The following is a 16870-nucleotide window of genomic DNA, read 5'->3' on the forward strand; positions in this document are numbered from 1 at the left end:
CTTTAAGATTCTTTCTCTGTCTTTAATGTTTGACATTTTTATTATGATGTGTCTTGGAGTGGGTCTCTTTGGGTGCTTCCTGATTGGAACTCTCTGTGCTTCCTGAACATGTGTGACTTTTTTCTTCACCAGGTTAGGGAATTTTTCTGTAATTATTTCTTTAAACTTGTTCTCTAGCCCTTGCTCACTTTCTTCTTCTGGTATCCCTATGATGTGGATTTTGTTACATTTCATGTTGTCCCAAAGTTCCCTTAAACTATGCTTCTGCTTTTAATTCTTTTTCTTTTTCCTGCTCTAATTGTGTTTTTTCTTCTACCTTGTCCTCCTAGTCACTGATTCTATCTTTTGCCTCATTTGATATACTTTTGATTCCTTCCAGTGTATTTTTTAATCCTCACCTGAGGATGTTTTTCTCCATTGATATATTTTTTTAGAGAGAGTGGGAGGGGGAGAGACAGAGAGAGAGAGAAACATTGATGTGGAGATACACATCGATTGGTTGCCACCTGCAACCAAGGTATGTGCCCTTGACTGGAATTAAACATGGGACCCTTCAGTCCACAGGCCGACGCTCTATCCATGCAGCCAAACTGACTAGGGCCTTTCCAGTGCATTCTTGATGTCATATGTCTTATTCTTCATTTTCAACTGATTCTTATCTGTGGTTTCTATTCCTTGTTTCATGCTGTTGTAGTTCCCACTAAGTTTCTTGAAATTCTTGTTAAGTTCCTTGAGTATTCTTATAACCATTACTTTGAACTCTATATCTGATAAATTGTTTGCCTCCATTTTGTTTACCTCTCTTTCTGGAATTTCCTCCATTTCTTTCATTTGGGGTTTGTTTCTTTGTCTCCCCATTTTTGCTGACCTTTCATATTTGTTTCTATGTATTAGAGCAAATTGTTATGCCTCCCAGTATTTGTGGGATATCTTTATGTAATAAGTGTTTTATGGGACCCAGTGGTGCAGTCTCTTTGATCTCCTGAGCTGGGTGTTCTAGGAATGACCCTTTTGTGAGTTACTTGGGCTTTCCTGTTGTAAATGGGTCTTAACTATGTTGTCCCGTTCATGGGAGGAATCTCCCCTCAGTCTTTCTGACTGTGAGGCCCACATCATGTGAGAGGTTGTGCAGGTGCTGGCAAAACAAAACAAGAAACAAAACAAAACATACACAAGAACCCTACAACTACAACAGAAGAAGAGAGAATTAGGAAGGAGAAAAGATAACAATAATAGAAGAAAAAGGGAAATACAAGGAGAAGAAATAAGAATATGAAAGGGCAGAGATAAAAGAAAGAAAATAAGAATAAAGAATAGGGAAAGGAAAGTTGTAGAAATGAAAAGAGGAAGAAAATAATTGTGTAAAGGAAAATAGAGGAATAAGCAGATAGACAATAAATAAGAAAAGGAAAAATAAAGAGAAAGTAGGAGAAAGAAGAAAAATGGGGTAAGAAAATGGAAGGGAAAATTATATTTATGAAAGAATAAAGAGAGACTAAAATAATAACAAATCAGTAAAGAAGAAAGATATGGAAGATAAAGAAAGAAAATTTTTAGAAAGTAAAGTGACATTTGTCTCAGCAGAGTTTAGTGCCTCCTGGGATTCTGTTCTTCTGATGACTGTGGCTGACTGTTCTTTCTGCCAATTCTGAGCTTCCCAGGATGTACTTAGGTGCTAACCACAGTCAGAAATTGTCCTCCTTTGGCTTGGCTCTCAGCAACCTGTTTGAAGCTTCAAGTGATCCCCAGTTTATGTCTGTCTCCACAGGGCTTGGCCACATATGGGAGTGGCCAAGATGCACTCTAAGGGTGGTTCGTTAGCACCATGGGGCCCAGTGATGGGTCAGCAACTTTTCCCAGGTTCCCAGGGCTCTGCCTCTGCCTGCCTTCACCTGCCAACCAGTTGTCAATCTTAATCACTCAAAAGTCTGTTTCTGAAAGGGATTTAGGCAGAGTCCAGAGTCTAAACCTCTGTGTCTCCCATGAAGGGGAAGCGCCATTCAGATTTCAGGGAAAGTGGTGGGTGTATTTCCCTGTTCTGAGCTACTCCTCTAGGAGTGAGTCAGAATATTTCCCTGCCTTCAGCTGGTTGGAGATCCTCGTATGCAGTCCAGTTGGACCAGCTGGAAACATGGAGTTCCTATCAGCTCTCCAGTGATGAGGAAGCACCAAACAGGTTCCCAGGTTGGTGCAACAGCCGACCCCACCCACAATCCAGTCACTGATGCTCCCTGAGGCTGTTCAAACCCCTAGGCTTGGATTCTCTGCTGTCTCTTCTGCAAAGGTAAAGATGGAGGGTGTAGCATACAGGGCTCCTGAGGATGAGGCAGGCTGTATCACCTAGGGTGGGGACTTTTTCCTTTTCCTGAGCTGTGGTTACTAGAATGGGCCATAGCCTCTCAAGAAAAATGGCCATTTTGGTTTGCGGGTATATGACCGAATGCAAGTTTCCTGGCCACCTCTTTTCCACTTCTCTCCCTAATACTTTCTACCCCAGCCTCTCCTTAGGCACCTTCAGTGTGCAACACCTTTCCTCCACTGAAGCCTCATGTAACTACAAACAAAAATCCTATACTCTGTGGTTTTTTTAAACAACAACAGCAAAACCCTGCAGCTTTATGTACAAACAGCTCCAGATTCCCCTTTCATGGCTGGATGCTACCTGGGCCACTGGTCTTGGCTCTGGCGCTCCAGGCTGTGGAGCCCAGTCTGGATTCTGGGCTTTGATCTTCTCAGGGAAAAACCCCTCCCATAGCCAAGAGGTCCTTCTTCACTCTAGACCTGTCACCAGTGAAAGCTAGGTCAGCCCCTCTCGCAACCTTGCCCTTCCTACCTGTCTCCAGGTATTTTCTGTCCGTCTTTGATATATATCTCCTCCTCAGCTGGACTTCAATTGGTAATTCTGGGTGAATGTTCTCCAATCTAGCCACATTTCGAGAATATTTCTAACATTGTATAAAATGGAAAGTGCTGATTTAGCCTTATAAAAAAAGGCTAAATCAGACAAGCTTGTTAAGCTTGTGATAATCACTGAGCACTATGAGTTCAACATTATGCTCTTGCACCCACCAGTAGAGGAACAATTTTACCTTGTTGGTTAAAGCTAGTGCCATAGCTTTAACAGATAATGCAGAGGCCTTACTAGTTTCCTCCCAGGACAGCAATGAGTGTTGGTAGGATTTAATGCTTATTGAACAAGGCTAGAGAAAGGCAGTTTGTAGTAATAAAAAAAAAAAGGTGAGACAATAGGAAACACTTTAAAGAGTTGGGACGAGTACTTTAGAGTTGTTTAAAAACATGAGAATAAAAAGAATAATTATCTTCATAATAGAGGCCCAGTGCATGAAATTCGTGCACAGGAGGGGGGGTCCCTCAGCCTGGCCTGCACCCTCTCCAATCTGGGACCCTTCGGGGGATGTCCGACTGTTGGTTGAGGCCCGATCCCACAATCCAGGACTGCTATCTCCTAACTGTTCGCCTGCCTGCCTGATTACCCCTAACCCTTCTGCCTGCCTGCCTGATTACCCCTAACCCTTCTGCCTGCCTGCCTGATTGCCCCTAACCACCTCTGCCTGCCTGATCGCCCCTAACCACCTCTGCCTGCCTGATCGCCCCTAACCACCTCTGCCTCAGTCCTGCACCTGGGACCCAGGCTTCCCTCCTCTGGTCAGCCGCAGGAACCCAGGACCCGGGCTTCCCTCCCTATGGCCGGGGGTGGCTTCACCCGGGCTGGACGCAGGCACCTGGGACTGGGGGCAGGCCGCTTCGCCCGGGCCACAGCCACAGCTACTGGCGCCCAGGACCATGGGCGGGCAGCTTCTCCCAGGCCCAGCTTTGTCAGGAAGGACGTCCAGAAGACTTCTAGTCTAATTACCATATTACCCTTTTATTAATATAGATTATGAGTAAGTGGCCTCCTGCCCCTTGAAATGCTATGAGCTTGAAGATTTGATTGTATACCTAATAACAGTTTAAATAATAATCATTATCTTCACTTCTGAAAATGTTATCATCAGCTTAAGCAGAATATTTTGGGAATATAGAGAATGGAGATCTATTACAACTGATGTTGTCACAAACACATCAGAATTTATAAACCTAGATAATATTTGAAATTATTCATGTCTTCCAACATGCTCTCCACAAAATACTGTTGCAATCCTTTTGGTATCAGCTTCAGAAGCATTTTACAAAATATATAAGCCCAAAATGGCATGGTCTCACTGCTTCTACTTTCCCCTGTAAATATTTTCAACGTAACAGCCAGAGTGATCCTCTATACTTGTAAGTCAAAAGTTTGCAATGGCTTCCATCTCACTGGGAATAAGTGCCAAAGTCCATATAATGGCCTACCAGGCCCTCCATGATCAACTCCATTACCTCTCTCACCTCCTCTCCTACCACTTGCTCTAGGCTCATTCAGCTCCAGCCACACTGCATTGCATTTCTGCTCTTTCTCAATCAAGGGTCTTTGCTTTAGTTGTGCAGTTTGTCTGAATGATTCTTCCACAAGATATCATTTGGTTAACTTCCTCATCTCCTTCAAGTCTTTGCATAAGCCTCCCCTTTTTAATTAGATCTTCTCTGACCACTCTATTTAATACTGCCACCTGCCTACCCCTTTCCAGTCCCCTAACCAGTATACTCCTCATCCTCCATAAATAACTCACTCTGCTTTTATTGTTTTCCATTGCACTTACCCTAGAGTATATTATATTACTATATAATTGACTTATTTCTTGCATTCATTGCCTTTTATCTATCTTGTCCATCTAGCACTTAAGTTCCACAAAAACAGAGCCCTTCATTCTGTTCACTGTGGAGAGTACCTGGCACACAACAATCACTCAAAAAAATTTTGTTGAATGAATGAATGACTTTATAAGAATTTCTATTTCTAAACATAAAAAAATGACATTTCTCCAATTTCTGAGCATCAAGTCACAAAATTGTATAATTTTACAGCTGAAAGGCCCTTGGCAGTAATGTAGCACAATTACAACTCTGTGTATATAAATAACCATGACCCAGAGAGATTAAGTAATAGCATAAGGTCAACCAGCTAATTTAAAACAGAATCATAGGACGAGAGATTCTCAATCCACCTACAAAATGTGATTTTCCAACACTGGTTATATTAAAAATATGTCACTGTCTCATAGTTATACCAGAAAAAGAGATGCTAACATATTTTCAACTATAGCAGCATCATTGTATCATGAGTAGCATAAACTTGAATAAGTAAATTTAAGAATCTTTATTTAAACTAGAATCACATAACATGGTAAAACCTCATATAACTTCTCACCAAATTAAAGTTTTAAAATGTAATGTTTTATATAGAGTAAAAATTAAGTGGTTTGAGAAAAATTAGGATATAATTATAAATACATAAATTGAACCTTGATCATTTTTTACTTCCTTTATATTTTCTGTTACCTGGGCTCTACTTTATTCCCTTGCTGACAGCTGCAGTCTTAATGTGCATTTTTGAGAAAATAGGTGCTTTTTGGTCCAAACCACTTTTATCTTTGGCTTATCAGAAGCATCCATATATCATAGCCTGGGGAAAGAAGATAAAATAGGGCATCTTTCTTGCATATAAATCATGGCTTGTGGATCATTGCTGTTAATTAAAAATCCTTGCAAGGCTAAATTCAACATGATGGAAGCTTAGGACATCCTTGCTAAAGGACAAACCTGGAAGGAAAAGTAACTCCAAATTTCTGTAAGAAAGTCATATGGGGTCATTAAGGATTCTGCCTCTGTGTTAGGGTTAACATTTTTATGCATATTATCCTGCACCATAATTTGTTGCTAATTGGATATGAACATGTGTACTTGGGTTACTTTTTTGTTTCATTGTTGTTTGCTTGTTTCACTACTGTCTGGCAACATAATAATCTTATATTAACTGGAGATAGGAAATACACAGCCTTGTTCATATAATGTGTGAGCTTTACAAGGTCGGAACAAAATAAGCAAAGTTTTCACCATCCCATTTTAGTGAAATATTCAAAAAAGAGGCCCATTAGCCTTGAGTCTGGTTTGCATGGTTATTTGATACCTTTAATGCATAAAAAAGAATGGTTAGTGCAGGTGTCTTTTCAAGGTATGAACAGATATTTATTTTAGGGTTGTGATTACTTATGCTCCTGGTCGGTGCCAGTCAAGTCAATAGGATTATATTCCAGAAATTGATTTTTCCCCCAATGAGTAAATAATGAAGTAATTTAACCTCATCTGCTTCCTAATCTAAAACCTTTCCCTTGTACCGTGAGGAAAGGCAGCTGCCTTTGCTTGAGATGTGTTCATGCACAAGGCCAATAAACACCTTTGGGTTTTATATGAAGGTCATGCAAAGCTGATCATTTGGGAAATGTGTACAGTTGAAGTGCATCTTCTGTTCCCTGTGGCCATCAATCCTAGCTTTCAGAGTTGTCTACACCTATGTTAAAGGGTGAACACAATACTGCATTAATCATGGGCATGGTTGCTGCCCTGAGAATTTCTCTTTCATTTATTTTAATGTGTTTATTCAAATACTAGCATGGAAAGAAAACAGCAGTTAGCTGGAAATGAAAATGAAAAGGCAGGTGGAAAGCAGTGATTGTTCAAATTATGAATTATCTAGGCTTGCTTTATACTGTACCTGTTATTTTATTACTGTACAATCTGTGGCTTCTTGAAGGATCCTAACACTCTTGAAATTCACAATTAGACTCAAATATTTGACTCTATTGTCATAGATGAAATCCTCTAGTGGTCAAAGTAGTCCCACTTTTCTTCATGATTCACATGGCTAATAATAATAGCAGTATCCCACATTGACACACATTTACTCCATGCTAGGCAGGGCACTAACACTTTACTTGCATTATCTCATCTAATCCTTTTAAAATCAGAAATCTAGCTATCAGGGGTTTCAAAAATCAAGGTCAGGCCATTGGATTCTAAAACCCAGATGTTTGGGCACTGGACTTCACAGCCTTCTGTGCCCATTGTTACTGGTAAGCAACAAAAATCATTATCCTCTAAGTCATTCATTAGCTGGTTATGCCTCTTATAGAGATATAGGATTATATTAGGTATCTCTGGAGAGCTTCCCATTCATTTGAGGAAATAAAAGATAAAGGGGCTGAAAAGCATTATAAAAAGTGATAACTTCATTGAAAATCATTTTTCCTTTCCTTCCTTGATGTTTTAGAAATTGTCACTATCTTTCCTATTTGTTAAAATTTGGAATTTTGATAAAACTGTATTATCCCATTTTTTAGTTGTGATTGTTGATGAAAAAGACGCTCATGATATTGAAAAGAAAAAATAGATAAAATTTGTATTTTCTGGAAGACAGCATTTTAATATATGGGGTTGAGGTTAAGTGACTTGCATGAGGAAACTGTAAATTCTGAGAGGAGATATGTGTAATTGATCTTAAAGATATTTCTCTCATTTATTCCCCCAAACATTTGTTGAATGCCCACTGTATACCACCAGGTAATGTGCTACACACTAAGTCTCATTTGTTCCAGGTTAATTGTCCCTTTTATCAACTCCCAGAAACCATTAGACTGGTCTGCTGGGAAAAGAGACTCCCATTCATAAGGCAAGCAACTGGAAGTAAGTGATTGTTCTCTATTCCTGGAGTGAGTGGAATTGTAGTGACACATCAGCCTCAGCTTATAGGTTCTCAATGAGGAAATGATCTCAAGCAAAATCACATTGGAAAACATTTACTAAATGGGAAGGCTCTGTGAAAGGGACAGGACCCTATACTAGGAAGGGAGACAGAGGGAGAATGATTAACCATCCTGGGAATAAGAAGGAAATGGGAGAAGCTAAAATGAATGAAACTCTGCTTTGCTCTTCGTTTTTCCATATGGTTTATTTTCTGGGCATTTTTGCTGGAATATTAAAGTATCCAGAGATTGGGGGAAATGGTCTGTCCAATATTCAACTGGAGATTGCATAAGCAGTGTTTGCATTTTCTATGACTTCCTGTGCCCTGATTACCAAGTTCAGGAGCCAAGAACACCCTCCTTCTGTACTTTCTGTAGATTTCCCCAAAAGTTCTAATTTTGTCATGGTTTCCTGACACACTGGACAATGATTCCTAAAGTCGTTTCTCTTCCTTCCACCTCCACAAGTTAAATAACGCCTGTCAGCCAGTATGGATTTTGGAGAGGTCAGAGAAGTTCCAACTTTAACTGTCCATGAGATTGTATCAATCCTTTTTGAAACATTGGCCTGGCAGTGCATGGGTAATGACCCAGGTACAGTATTATTGGATATGGTTTTAACACAAAGCTTTTGAAAGACATTTAGCAAATACTAACTCTTTCTGTAAAGCTCAACTAGAAATAAAGCAAAGTTCACTCCTTCCATGGCCTTGTTCACTCCTGGGTCATTAAACTCTTTGTTACTTTAATGAATGTCTTTTTGTGTGTGGGGGGGGAGGGGGGGTTCTATTCCTATAGGCAGCATACCAAAAACATATTAAGAAAAAATCACTTCTCTCCATAACTTAGAGCCCTATACAGTACTGGAATCCATGGTGGAGGGAAAGATTTATTGAAACAAGTTGATATGTTGATGTGAGATGGTCCTCACACTAACTACAGTCTAGGGGTGATCTATAGACCTAATTGGGTTAGGGTTATTTGAATACTTGAAAATTATAGTGTGTTTTTTAAATCCTCATTTGAGGTTTTGTGTTTTTTTTTTCCATTGCTTTTCAGAAAGAGTGGGAGGAATGGGGGAAGAAGAGAGAAAGAGAGAGAAAAAAACATCAATTGGTTGCCTCCCACACACACCCTGACTGGGGGCAGGGAGTGAACCCTCAACCCAAGTATGTGCCCTTGACGTGGAATCGATCCCACAACACTTTGGTGCAGGGCTGGTGTTCTAAGCACTTAGCCACACTTCCAGGGCTTAAAAGTATAGCTTTAAAACATCTCTTAGTTCACCTTGCTAACCAAACATTGTCTGAAAGTGCCAGTAGCTCTGTGTGTTGAATTAAAATGTTAAAGTTGATGATGGTTTTTAAAAGCCTCTCTTCTGAGTGATGTTGGCAATTCAATTCAGAGTAATGTGTCAAAGAGGTGGTTCTAACTCAATTCCTTATAGAAGACTAGTGGCTCAGGGCACGGATTTGTGCACATTGAAAGGAAATTAATTAGAAGAAATATTTTAATGTTGCTATTTGCCCTTTCTCTATAACAGAAATGTCAACCAAATTCACGATCAACAATGACAAATTGAAACACATGTGTGTGATTGGCGAGAGTAAGAGCTTTATATGTATCGCACATGTATGAGTCAACTTAGCCTTTGATAGATATAGAATAAACTTGCTTAATTAGACCTGCTTTCTGATGTAGCTAAACTTTTTCCAGCCCAGTGAAGCACCCCAACTTCTCTTTCAGGTAATTGTCAGCAACAGAGCAGTAAATATCAACACAAAGCAGATTATTATTGTAGATCACACAGGGAGAACAAAGGATAAAATATTTAACTGCAGCAGTGTTTGACTATATTCTGCACAGTGAGAAAACCTGAAGTCATTTTCAAGGTCCACTATTTCTTACTTCTTTTCAGTCAGATCAAGTTTCTAAACTTTCTAAATATCCATTTTCTGGCTAATGAAAAGAAAATAGGTTTCTACTGAGTCTCCTATCTACCTACTCCAGGACTTCTGTGAGGATCAAATGAGATGAGGCATGAGAAAACACTTCACAGACATTTGGTTAAAGTGTGAAATGGTTGCACTTGGCTATAAAGCAAGTCCTGTTCCTGGGCTGAAGAAACTACAAGGAAGCTAGTCGTCACTAGGGAGAGGAAGCCGGGCATTGCTATGTGACATCATTACCCAGATGGACACTTAACATATTAGCCTTTTATATATATAGATGAAGCACAGAAAACATACGTTTTGGCCTTCCCTAGAAAAATCAGGAATGGAATTCATACTCTAATCCACAAAAATAGGTGGTTACCTTTCGTAGACTGGTTTTCTCCTAGCTTACTGAATTGCCTACATCTCCATTTTACCATATATGTAGAGCAGAGCCCAACCAAAGTTTAATAATCTTGCATTTCTGAATTTGCCACCCTTATATAATTTACACTAGGGGCCCAGTGCATGAATTCGTGCACCTTGAAAGGAACTGTGGACCACGAGGCTGTGGTGGGCACAGGGGCATGTCTCAGCCCATCCTCCCCACCCCTGCCCAGCCCCTCTTGCCCTGGTCCCCTGTCTGCCAGAAGCCTCGCTCCAGCCACTGCTGCTCCCACGTGCTGATGGCGCAGGCCCCGCTCGCACCTGCTGATGGTGCAGAGCGATTGGAGCTGGCGCTAGCAGTGGGTGTGAGTGGTGGCTGCTGCCCTGATTGCCCCTCAGGAGCAGGGGGAGATGGAGAATCCCTCAGGGGCAATCGGGGCCAGCAGCCACTGCTTGCACCCACTGACAGTGCTGAGTGATTGGGGCTGGCGCCAGGCTCTGGCAGCAGGTGTGAGTGGCAGCTCCGGTGCCAGCAGCAAGTGGGAGCAGGGCAGCAGGTGCCGGCAGCAGGTGCGAACACTAAGCGGGACTGCAGCACGTGGGAGCAAAGAATTTTCAGTAACTACCAGAGGCTCACCCCGATGACAGTGACCAGCATACCACCTTGGTCTGGCGCCCCCGCTCATCTGCTCCACCATCCTGCCACAGCAGACACTCACCATGTTCCATGCTCTGCTGTCTGCTGCTGATGCCTTCCATGTTCCACACGTGCCCCATGGTGGTCAGTATACATCATCGCCACTGGTTATGTGGTTGGTTGTTCTACCATTCAGTCTATTTGCATATTAGCCTTTTATTATATAGGATGGCAGGGTGGGGGGGAAATGAAGAAAAAAAAGGGAACATGGGTCAAGGCTGCCTTCACATCTCTACTCCATGACTGCTATGTATGGTTATTCAATGGTGCCAAGCCCAGAAATCCAATCCATACTTCTTTTGCCAAGTGATGCACCCTAGCATAGAATGGTGCCTTTTTCTCCACAGTTTACTAATCCAGATTCCAGTTGGATTATTTTAGACTAGAGGGGTACATTCTTCTAATTACACAAGAGTAACCTACGATCTACTGGAATCCTGCCCAGTTCCTAATGCTTGACTACCAAACCCATTATCTAGTAGGTTACAGCACACTCACAACCTTAGCTTATTCATGCTGTAAGCTGAGGACTTATATCAGATTCCTTAGTGACTGAGCCCAAGACAGAGATTCTTGTTCAAGTATAGAGTGACCAACTGTCCCAAGACCAAGGGATTGCCCCAGATGTGGGACTTCTGTGTGAAAACTGGGCAATTCCTGGGCAAATCAGGATAATTTGGTCACTCTATCAAGTGACATCATGAGAGTATTTTCAGGAGAAATCAGCAAGGGAAGAAAGCTAAGCAAGAAAGTAGTCTCAGCTGGAGAATTGTTTCAACCTGCCCTTGGGGAAACACTGGGGCACAAATTGTTTGGTTCCACCTTGAGGTAAGAAGGCCAATTTCTATAACCTATGTCAGTCAGTCATTTACCAGTGACTGTTCCCAGAGGATGGAGGATATGTTATTTCCTGCCTGGGACAGATTGCCTTAGGCATAAAGCAATGAGGACAATTCTACAGAGAAGGGGTCAGCTTTGGGCCATTAGCAGCTGACACTCAGAGCAACTGGAGAATGGGTGCAGAAGCCTAGTGAAAGAAATATATGTGGGGCTCAGCATCCACTACAACCCATTATTCATACCTGCACTGTTTGTCTAACTATGAACTCCAGGGAGATTAAGAGAGGGTAATACAGAATCCATATCACTTACTGCCAAAAAGAAGGAAAGCTTTGGGAAAACAGGTTGTCCTTGGGGATCAGATCAGGTAGCAAACCCTCATTTTCTTTCATGGAGAAAGCATGGTAATATCATCTTCTCAAGGACCAGAACTCTCTATGCCACACCTGTTGTGTCTCTCCTTGTCTTCTCTCTCTAAGAATGGGAGTAAGAAGGGTTGATAATGCTTTTCCAGTGTCTTGGAAAACCCTGGAAGCAGCATCCTTAGTAGTGTCCCAGATAGGGTGGCCAACTCATCCTGGTTTGTCTGTGATTTCCTGGTTTTAGCAAAGAAAGTCCCACATCCTGGAAAATCCATCTTCCCCAGCAAACTAGCACCATTGGGCACTCTAGTTCCCAGAGGTTAAACAACGAAATTGTTACGCAGGGACAGGATTTTCATCCCCTAAATGGTATCTAGGGTAAAAAAAGTCAATTGATTGTATTAGAATTTTGAATCCTTTAGGAATTGTAGTACTAATTTATGTTGAATGCCAATAAAAACTTTACTGTATGTTCTAGATGGTTTGGCTCAGTGAATAGAGGAGACTGCAGACTGAAGGGTCCTTGGTTAGATTCTGGTCAAGGGCACATACCTGGGTTGTGGGTTCGATCTCCAGTAGGGGGTGTGCAAGAGGCAGCCAATCAATGATTCTCTCTCATCATTGATGTTTCCATCTCCCTCTCCCTTCCTCTCTGAAATTAATTTAAATAACAAATAAATAATAAATAAAAACTTTACTGTATTTCCTAGAGGGTAGAGTGAAAAAGGGAAACCACACATGAATAAGACAAGAAGCATAGGACAATGAAATCCAAACTGGGATGTATGGACTCAGTGGAGCAGATAAATGAGAGATCACTGGAAGACTGGTTGACATTACTGGAGATTCACTTAGGAAAATTCATCTTAGGGTAGTGTATAGAATGTAGGCGAACACAGAAGTCCCACATTGAATAAAGTATCAATTATTTTCTCTTCGGATGATGTTTGTCTAGTTTGTTGACAGAAGTACTAGTCAAATTGTGTCTCTCTAGCCTCACTCTGATCTGATCTTTGAAATTCCAGTTACATTCTAGAAACTGAATGCATTTGCATAACATTTCACTGGGAGGATATATGGGAAATTGGGGGGAGGAGGGATTATTTTCTCTGGGGAGAAAAACTAGATGGCTGGAGAGCAAAATGGCACTGAGATCGTTAATTTTATGCCCTTTGAAACTTTGGAATTTTAAATAATTTGAATGTATTACCAATTCACAAGTTAATCATTCAATTTACATTAAATAAGTAAAATAAAAAAGAAGTTAGGTGGGAGGAAAGTCTTAGGATGAATTAGACTGAGCTACATTTTAGAATTCTGCATTTAATTTTCCAAGGCTGAATTGACTGATCTGGCTGTAACTTAATTCTGCCCATGTATATTAACCAGCAATCAGATTTAATTTTATTTTGTTAGTGATGAAAATGTGAAATTACTTACAGTTATCCTCCTGCTATTTTTACTGTATAAAACAAACAACAAAAAATTAAAATAAAGATAAAACCCAGACACAACCACGGGGAAGTCAAAGTTTGATTTAAGCAGCATAATATAGTGGAAAGTGCTCGAGTTTGGGAGTGAGATGACTGGTTTCAAATCCTGGTTGTATCACTTAGTAACTATCAGATCGCTAGGCAGGTTAGTTTCTCTCATTGAGCCCATTTGCTTGTCTGTAAGGGATAATAATAGCTACCTCCAAAGGCCACCATAGAAATTAAATGAGAATCTATGTGGGAAAATTCATAAAAGAAGGAAAGCAAAGTTTGCATTCCTCTGCTAAAGCATCTAGTACTATGCTCTGCACACAGATGGTGTTAAATAAATATGAGATGAGTAATAAATATGATTAATTATTTGATGATAATTAATTTGGCACCAATATTGTAGTATGCTAGTATTATAAAGAAAATCAAACCTGGATTTGGGATATCTGGGCTCTAGACCCAACACTCTTTGATCTTAAAAGACTAACTTAACTTCTTTGGTACTGGGTTCCTTCTCCCCGACATCCTTCACAGAGAAACTATTTAAATCTGTAAACCTTCTCCTCCCTAGCTCTCTAGATCACTTTTCACCATCTGTCACATTATTCATTTTACTTGTTTGTTTAGTATATATTTCACTCCTTCCTTTATAATAATATAAACCCCATGAGAGCTGAGATTTTTGTTTATTGTATTCCCTGCTATATCTGGAGCATCTAGAGCAGTGCCAATAATTGGGAGGCATTAAAACTTTGTTGATTGAATGTGTGTATAAGTGTGTAAATTAAGGGTCTGGGGAAAGAGAACTCTACAGTCCTTTCTACTTCCACAGTATCATGGCAAATATTTCTAATTAATTTTGTTCCAACTTTAAGTTGTCATAAAGATTTTAGGTCTATGTTACTAGAAAATCTATACTTAGGAATAATGAGATTCTCCATGGCTAAAAAATATGAGACTGATAAATACAAGTGTATCATTTAATAGTGTCATATTTAATTGGCAAAGGGTTTCATTTTTTGAAAATCAGAGAAACATTGAAGACCATGAAAAAAGGCAACCTAATAACCAAATGTGATTATTAAATTATAAAAGTGAGATGGGAACTTTTTCATGTAATCCTATATAATAAAAGGGTGATATGCAAATCGACTGAACAGCAGAACAACCAGTTGCTATGACATGCACTGACCACCAGGGGGCAGACGCTCAACACAGAAGCTGCCTCCAACCCGCAGGCACCCATCGCCCAATTGGGGCCTGCAGGCCTACCACTCGGTCCCTCCTGCCAGCCGGCAGTCTCCAATCGCCAGATGGCGAATGGGGAACCGGGGGTGGGTGGCAGCGGACATGGGCGGTGCCAGGCGAAGGCCCCGCCCTGCCAGTTGACCCACACACAGAGGACAACTGGTGGTGGGGGGCAGGGTCAGCGAGTGGGTGGGAACGGCCAACCTCTCAGTCCCTCCCCTGGCTGGCAGGCTCTGATCATCCAATAGTGAACAGGGAACCAGGGGTGGGTGGTGGCAGGGGGTGAGGCCAGCTGCTGGAAGCCGGGCAAGATGGCCCTGATCACAGGCCAGGCTTAGGGACTGTACCCAAGCACGAATTTCATGCGCCAGGCCTCTAGTATAATAATATATTAAAATATACTAAACATAGCAATTTAATTTTTTCTTAGGAACTATTACTTTGATGGGTTTTTATTTAAATTTTATTTATTACATAATAATTTCAACTAACAAAGTTGTTTATTGACCTTTGTGTGTCCATCTTGGAAAGTTAGGTCAGTGAAAAGTCAATTATTTGTCTAGGAGACCAGAATGCTGGTATTCGTCTAATATCTATCAATGAGTCCAATACATGACTTTGGTTTTGTCTTATAATCCCTTTGATTTCTTATTCTTTAACTGTAATAAATAAAAAGTGAATGTTTTAGAGAATGGCCTTCATTGGATATTCATTATCTGGCTGTCTATGACAGAGGTCATACCTTGGTCTCTCTTGACTTTCTCTCTAGCGTCCTTATAGACATGCTAGTTTTAACTCTGAAGAAGATAAACATGGCTGACCCTAGAATAGGATTCTGAAATCAATTAAGTACAATAGAAACATCGACAAAAAGTCATGATTTCAACTCTATATATTTTCTTCCTATGAGATAAACAATTGTATATTTCTGTAATTAACCCATTTCATTTTTTCCTCGGCACACAAAAAAACTACATTTTTCCATCGCTTTTGCACCTAGATAAAGACATGTGACCAGTTCTAGACAATGTATTGTATGCAAGGTTATATACCCTCATTTGGAGGCTAGGCCCCTAAAATCTCTGGTGAAATCTTAAAAGCACTCTTTACTTGTCTCCTTCCTGGATATAGAGCATCCAGTGGAGGATTCCAAAGTTGATCTGTAGAAAGAAGATGGCTTGATTCTAGAGTCACCACTTAGAGGAAAGTTATCATGAATAACTGCTTAACCAGAAATAGCTACTTTGAAATTTGTATTAGCAAGACCTGAACTTATTAACTCTTTGAGGTTTAGAATTGATTTTAATAGCACTCGGACCTATCCTAAATAGTATACTCCCATCCATTCTGCCATCAACCAGCAAGTAATTATTTTTCCTGGTTTGATTTCCTTTATAAATAAAGGAACTACACAATAATACAGGCTAAGAACTGATTTGACCATCCAAACAGATTTGAAATGGTTAGATTTGTGGTATGTGGAAAGATGGACTGAAACTTACCTTCAGGATTCATGTTCTATACACTGCTAACAACTTTATGGTAAGCAGAGAAAGAAAAGATTAAAGAGCCACTACATGTTATTAAAAATAATGTCTCATATTTCATCCAGAGGCACATAGGCAAGTATTTTAAATATAGATCCACTGAGCCATCTTACTAATTTACATATAAGTTTGAAAATGAAAAGTTAGTGTTGCCCTGTTAACGTGAACTCTTCTAAATTGTGTATTACCTCTGGGCTAAGGTCAAGTGGATGTAGCTAAGCCTCAAAGAAGAAATTTCCATAAAATAATGAGAAACTGAAAATAGTCTTTTATAAGAGAAGCCTGTAGAAACTTAAATTATGGTTTTAACTTTTTCTAGAGAAAGGGAAAATTCTTTTTAACCATTAGAGGAAAATATGTTTTATTCCTAAGAAATTAAAGCATGGATTTATATGTTTAAGTACAATTATTGTTTATGTTCCTGTTATAATATGAGAATGTTTATTTTTAGGAGTATGTTGTGTAATCTCCAAATATTTTGGGATTTTCTAGCTATGTTTTCATTATTGATTTCTAGTTTAAATCCATTGTGGTTTGAGAACATACTTTCTTTGCTTTCTATTTTTTCATTTGATAAGTTTCATTTTATGGCCCAGAATGTGATCTATTTTTGGTGAATGTCACATGTAAGAAGAACGTGTATTCTGCTGTTGTTGGGTCCAGTATTCTATAAATGTCAATTAAATCCAGTT

This window comes from Myotis lucifugus, unplaced genomic scaffold (assembly GCF_000147115.1).
Source record: "Myotis lucifugus unplaced genomic scaffold, Myoluc2.0 scaffold_20, whole genome shotgun sequence".
NCBI lineage: Eukaryota > Metazoa > Chordata > Mammalia > Chiroptera > Vespertilionidae > Myotis > Myotis lucifugus.